Source organism: Xiphophorus maculatus, chromosome 4, assembly GCF_002775205.1.
Source record: "Xiphophorus maculatus strain JP 163 A chromosome 4, X_maculatus-5.0-male, whole genome shotgun sequence".
NCBI classification, from domain to species: Eukaryota; Metazoa; Chordata; class Actinopteri; order Cyprinodontiformes; family Poeciliidae; genus Xiphophorus; species Xiphophorus maculatus.
Window position 1 is genome coordinate 8,309,087 of NC_036446.1, and position 7,391 is coordinate 8,316,477.

The 7,391-nt window shown below is 37.9% G+C and overlaps 1 long non-coding RNA gene across 1 annotated transcript in view; it reads left to right on the forward strand.

The window, feature by feature from the left end:
• The window catches only part of LOC111608473, a 43,198-nt gene extending 38,274 nt beyond the window's left edge, over positions 1 to 4,924 (forward strand). The window contains exon 5 of the long non-coding RNA XR_002752688.1: positions 4,589 to 4,924. This is a non-coding gene — a long non-coding RNA (uncharacterized LOC111608473). The remainder of the gene's footprint in view (positions 1 to 4,588) is intronic.
• The last annotated feature ends 2,467 nt before the right edge of the window (positions 4,925 to 7,391 follow it).

A 7,391-nucleotide genomic window follows, 5' to 3' on the forward strand; every position in this document is an offset into this window, starting at 1 on the left:
AGCAGCCTCTAAAGGGAATTAATAGCTATCATCTGAGAGGAACAGTGAGCCTCAGTCAGGCTGGAAAGGGAGGTGGTAGTGACAGTGAAAGATGTTCCCCTGGAGTTGTTGTCACAGCACAGGAAGGAGAAAGAGAGAGAATGCATGTGGGCACATACCCGAACTGGCATTATCTTCCCTGTGAGGACACAGCACAAACATTTGATACATTCAGCAGCCATGCAGCAAAAGTGAATTTTCAATGAAGGCATGACTGTTGCTCACACAACCAACTGTACCTTCTGTACACATATACACACAAGCATATATAGGTATATTTTTGATTAAATTTTTTATCTAGTCAATTGTAGAGTCTTTAATTAATCAAAATTGCTCACATTTTAATTGAAAATCATATATCAACAAAATATGATTTAGCAATAATTGTGGCTAAATTATTGAATAAATAGTCAACAATAGATTTATTGATTGTTTCTAATCTGTTATTGAAGTTATTCAGCCATCAGATTGGTGCATGCTCAGGACTCTTGTATGTAAAAAAAAAAAAAAAATTACATTAACAATTTTAATGCATTAAATCTGCGATGCACCTGCACAGAAAGTATAAAATACATGGCCACTGACCATCTATTTAATGTGCCTTTCATAGTCCTGTTATGATTATGAATTGCTTGTTTCTTTGGGGTTTTTCTCTTCAATATAACACAACATGTAGCTCCTTTTCTGGTTTTGTTACATCTTTGTACAATCTTTTTGCATCATCTGACTTCATATTTACAAAGCGTCTGAAAAGAGAACCTCCCACATCAGTGCAACAGTGTTGTAAAGCTAAACAAATGGATTAGAATGTACAAAATGTTTCACACTGATGGCAGGCGAGTGTGTATGCCGCAGGCACTCAGCACTTTGTTATAATGGGAATTTCAGTCTTGTCTTGTTTGCCTTGGAGCTGAACAACGTTGGTGCTCTGCTTGTGTGTGCTCTAATTACAGACAAGATTAGAGCGGGCAAATTAAACTGCTACCAGCCACTGTTTGTAATTGCCACAAGCAAATGTTTGTAATTATGAACAGATTGCTTTACTATCGATAATTAAAACAACAACACGACTTATTTAACGACTATCGGGAGATGGCACTCTGAAATTGACAAAGCAGAGCAGAGAAAATGATTTTTGCTTCATCTCGTGTCTTTTATTTTCTGTGGATTCACAGATCTGTGTTCTTATGCCCGTTTCCCAGCGCTGCATCCCGTAGATCAGATGCGTTCCACTGGATTTTCTCCAGTTTAAACAAGCACAGTAAAGCCTGTGTTGATTGTGTCACTGTCACAGAGGTTTCTTTGCAGTGATTGCCCATTGTCTTTGGGGTAAGTAATGTACAAAGCAGTTGGTATTATTAGTTGTGCAATGCCAGACATAATCCCACACCTGTTGTCAGTTATGTGATACTGACACACAATATCAAGCTAAAGCAACTGACCTTGTCACTCTGCAAGTTAATGAACAGTTTTATGAGGCCACTGGCAACAAGCCCCAGCTTATCACACAGCTCCACCTCTGCGTCTTTCACTAGAACTCCTCAATGAGCAGGCTACATGTATTATATCTGTAAGCTGCTAATGTATTTTACCTGAAGCCACTTCAATTTGTTTGTTTTCTAAAGGTTATTTATGTTCCAAATGATTTAAACATAATGAAACATAATGGTGTATTCTTACTTCACCTTGAAAGGTTGTGAGATTAAAGATGAGTTTTGGTCAGGGGCAGACTGAGATTGAAATTGAGCCCTGCAGCTTGGTTTGGAGAGGGCTATTATCCAAACACATCGCAGATGAACGAGGAACTATCATTTTAAAACAAAGGCACGCTGAGCATTTTTCAGCAATCAAAACTATTGTGTGTGTTTTTAATGACAAAATGAAAAACAAAAATCAGTCAACAAAAGGAAACCATAATAACTTTCATCTACATGATAATAAGTAGATGATGGCTTCCTAACCTCTTTAGACCATAGCAATTTATAGTCAAAACCTAGGCTTTCTAACTGCTGGAAACATAAGAAATTACCCCAAACATATCCTTAAATTTCTCTGGCAAATTGGTATTATCCCAGGTGAGCTTCATGTTTGTCATCAAAGAGGTACATTTTAGTGACTAAACTGGACCTAAAAACAGATTACAGCAGTGAAATTAACAACCCTCAACAAAAAGATCCAAACAACATGAATGTTAAGCAACTCACTGTTGAATTTGGGAACTCCAGATCAAGTTTTCATTGAATTTTGGGCTGTAAAAGGTCATGCACAGCCAACAACTCCATTTTATAACTGTGCCTGCAGGTTACACGTTTGTGAAGTTGGCTAAATTTCTGCCGTTACTTTTTCTGTTATTTTTTTGTTTCTCATGTCTCGCTCTCTGTGAATAGTTCTGGCAGCCATCTATAGGGAGTTGACTTCTTCTGGGACTTTTGCTGCCCAAAGAGCCCTGAGTTGTTGAGGCAAAGACTCCATAACACCCCAAAAAGTGTACTGTGGTACCTAGACATTAGCAGCAGATCCTTGAAGTTCTGTACATTGTGAGGTTGGGCCTCCATGGATTGGACTTGTTTGTCCAGCACATCCAACAGATACTAAATTGGATTATCTGTGGGTTTCTGAGGCCAAGCCAATATCTCAGTAACTTGTGCTCTTTAAATGATTCCTGAGCAATGTTTCTTTTCTTTTTTTTTTTTATGGCAGAGCGCATTATCCCACTGAAAAAGACTAGCCATCAGGGGATTTATTTTCCAGGGTGTACATCGACCGCAGCAATTTTACGGTGGTAGCACGTGTCAACATTCACATGGATGGCAGGACCCATCCAGACGGTTTCCCACCAGAACACTACCTTCAGGAGCTCTTTATATATTTTATTAACAACATGCGGTGCAGTGTGTATTCTGACAACTTTCTATTGAAAGTACTATTCACCTGTTTAACAATTTGAACAATAGCTCATCGTTTGGACAAGAGAACAGTCTTTAGTCCAGTCTTGCATTGATGTACCTTTAATTTTAATGCTTCTAACACTTCAATCTTATGAATACAATGTTCTCTTGTAGCCAAATCTATCTTACCTATCAATACGATTATGGTGTAGAGATAAAGAATGCTATGCACAGCACCAGTCTACGACAATAATAATTTACCTGATTGGTGTATAAATTAAGGCAGGTTGCAGTGCCAAACATAATCTAAAACCCAGTTTTCAAAGGAAAACTGCATATGTTATCAAACTACATTACAGCTCTAATCAAACAAATCACTGGAGCAAAACTTTTCATCTTTCTGCACGCCGTACTCAGCATGTAATCTAATTTCAGATTCCATAGCAAACACTGACTACAGCACATTCAAGTATGAGTTGAGCATTTCCTCCATTTTATTAAAGACTGATTTAAGATTTAACTTACGTGAGATTTATTGTTTTTAAACTTCCTTTAAAACTGCATTTCAGGCAACATTTGAGTTTTATACCAGGCTCTTTTCTTACAAAAAGAGCAGAGATGCCTAAATTATTTTAAAAAAAAACATACCTGAGCATCCCTGCAGTGACTTTCTTACTGGCAGTGAAAAAATCTTATTTTCTAAATGAATTAATCAATTATTATTATTATTTCATGATTATTCAATGCTTCTCATTCCAATGGTGTTTATTGCATTAAATTGCATTTGAGTCAGACCTTTTGAATAAATTGCATGTATAACATGAACTGGAAACTGATACACTATGACACTGTTTAATGTCCAATACTTATCAAAAATATTGAGAGATAAATAGGAACACATTTAGTTATAGTTAGCCTTTAATATATTTGTTTTACATTAAATAAATGTGGAGTGAAAGCATTTTAAATCCAGTGCTTTGGTACATTAAATACTTCTTTGATTCATTATGTTCACAAGTGTTTATTTTTTGTGTCTGATTTTTATGTGCTAATAATAAGACCTTGATACAAACACAGTTTGTGTTTCATTTTGCTATGGACCTGTAGCAAAAGTGCCAAGAGTTGTGATGTGTTTGATTTTATTAGAGATGAGATTTAGCACATACATGCTACATTACTGCAACAGAACTCCCATTTCTCATCTGTGGGAGAAAATGAAACTGTGATGAAATGTAATATAGTCCCCCTCAGGCAGAACTGGAGGGACTGGGAATTGCACTACAATAAATCTAATGGATATTACTGCACTCAGTCCTCCCTCCCTCCCTCTCTCTGTTTTTCACTCCCTATTTCTCTCCCTCAACCCCTTTTACCTTTTTTCTCTACTTTTCATTCTCTCTAGCCCTATGTGAGCATATACAGGTTACACATAACTTTCATGCACTCACACACACTGTGACACATGAAGAATTACATCTGTTTGAAGAGCTTGCCCCTGATTCCACAAAAATAAAACCATGTTTGGCATCAGTTCCATTTTGGAACATCTTAATGGATTTAAATTAGCCAACCTGAAAACTAATGGAGTGCTGTAGAAGCTTTCTTCTTTTTCTGTTATAAATTCCGTTCATCCATCCATACATCATCTTCTGCTTATCCAGGGTCGTTGCAAGAGGCAGCAGCCTAAGCAAAGAGGTCCAGACTTCCCTCTACACAGCCACTTGGTCCAGTTCCTCTGGGGGAATCTTCCTCTGGGTTTCCTCCCAGTGGGTTGTGCCTGGATCATCTCACCGGAAAGGCTTCCAGCAGGCATCCTAACCAGCCACCTCAACTGGTGCCTGTTGATGTGGAGAAATAGTGGCTCTAATATGACCAAGCTTCAGACACCCTACGGAGAAAACTTATTTTATCTGCTTGTATCCATGATCTTGTTCTTTAGGTCACTGCCCAAAACACAAGAGAGCAGCGATTTTACCTCTAATTCCAGTTTTCCCTCATTTGAGAACAAAAACCCCAAAATAGTAGACTGGCCATTGCCTGCCTATGCAGTTCTATTTGATTCAAATCTTGCTTCCCAGCACAGTCTATGTTTTCTCCAACTGACTTGGATTCCTCTGATAGAATCTCAACCAGGCCAACCAGGGAACAGAAGAAGTTGTGAAAAATGTTGTTGATTTTCTGAAATGCTTTAGATGTGTATTTTGCCTATAGTTTTAGCAATGACTACAAAGGAAGTGAACAAAGCCTGTGTTGGCCACGCCTCCAAATGTTGTATTAGCGTTAACACCTGCCTCATTCAGCTCACCTCTTTCAATTTCATTTAAGTTTCACAGCGTCAAACTGGCGCCTTACATACATCAAAGACAAATGTTAGCTTTAAAACATTAGAGTCCAGGAAGTAGTTGTTTCTCTGTACCTTTGTACCAATCAAAGTGTAGGACAAGCGGCTGGTTTTTACCGGGCTACAGAGATATTTGAGCTTCTCCACTTGAGCCAGAACTCCTTCCCCGACCCGAAGAAGACACTCTACCCTTTTCTGACTCAAGACCATGGTCTCAGATTTAGAGGCACTGATCCATCTAGACATACATAATATACAAGATCATTTGGATCTTGATCAATTTAATGAATGGGCGCAAAAGAAGAAATAAGTTACATTATTACCCTATAAATCACCTTTTTTCCAGTTGTTAACTTTAAAGACGTTTTTAATTAAAGCCTCCTGTCATGATGAGACAGTGCCTTGGTAGCAATCTAAGTCAAAAACAATCCTTTATAAAATATGTCACGACGCTCAATGCACACCATCCATTACATGGTAAGCATAGTTTTTAACCGTCTAGCCATATAACAGTTGCAGATTTCTTTATTACATACTAAATATTGACAATTCAATTCCTACATGACCTTAGATAATTACAGAGTAAAGGGGTGAGTGAAAAACATTTACAACATTGATTTGAAAATCTGAGGAGAGTTTTGTTAATTAAACTGTAACAGTAGCAGTCTGCCACATATAGGAAGAGCTACCTTTTTTCAAGGTAATAACACTATGTAACATAAAATATATACAGTGCTAGGCAGCCTCATCAGCACCTCCGATAAAGAAGTGTCAAAAAGCTGGCCTTGAAAAGCTCTGTTTTTGTGTCGTCTTACCAAAGCATATCGTTTCAGTTAAATTCACAGTAAAGTTTAGCAAACTACTCGTGTTTTTGAGTTTATGGGAGGACAGATGAGACTTATTTCCAGCATAATTTCTGAACAACTGGTTGGAAGCATCTAAAGGTTGCTATGGTGATTTAGTGAACACACGACGCCACTCTTTGCTATAGTTGAATTAGTTTTAAATAACGTTTAATATTGGGGGGGAAGATTTGGAAAAGTGTTTCTTTTGGCTGAATGAGTTATTTTGTATTTACTTTCTGTAATTTGCACATAACTTTATACTTTTGTCTGTCTGACATCATTTTAAAATATTAAGATTATTAACTGTTACTCAGTAATTGAGTCATCTTATTAGCAAATGATTTTTGTACTCTTAAGTAATTCCTTGGATGGCTAAAAAATTTTTATTTGAGTAAAAATATAATAAGTAGTGCTACTCTTACTTGGGCAAAATTGGTTTTTATTGTTTTATCTTCAATTATTAATGTCTTCATTTGTGACTTGGTCTGATCTATTTTAGCAATGTACATTATGTTGTTTTTTTAAGGGCTTCATAAATACATTGGATTTTTATAATGTTTTTCCTTTTGTTTTAATCACTGGAATATGTGAAGTAATAGCAACATGAAGCCTAGGCGCAAATTCAAACTGGAAGACTCTTTTATCCCCACCGGGACCCGTTAATTGAAGCGACCTGCCCACAATCGTCGACCTATCAACGCCGGTCCAAGCCACGTCACGTCCAATCATCGACCAAGTTCCAGCTGATAAGGACCTTCATTCATGGCGTCCTTCGCTCTCCAGCCAAGCTCAACCCACCACCACCCCTTCTCCTCCATTCGCCCGGTCCTGAGGCCCGCACCCTTCTTCAACCTCCACCACCAGTGCCGGGCCTTGGGGGGATGACGTTCCTAACAGCATCGGGGATGCTCATCTGAAGCCTATCGCTAACGCTGCGATAACCGTTATCCCCAGCCGGGGCCAGAGCGCCAAAGACTTTAAATTCTGTTTGCCAATAAACTCTTCTAATTGTCTTCTCATCTCCGTCTGAGTCTCTCCAGATTGAATTATTAGTGCACCAATTTGTGAAGGAACCATTTGTATTTTATTATTTTATTAAACATGGGACATACCTTTGAAGGAATCAAGCTTATTTTCCAAGCCTCTGTTGTGGTGAAAACATCCTTAATTACAAAGAAGACATACATCAAAACCCATGTATGCAATTTCAAAGCAAAGCAGTGAAAATGTAGATTTAGTGATTTAGTCTCTTAAAATCCATATTTCCCCCCCCCCTTT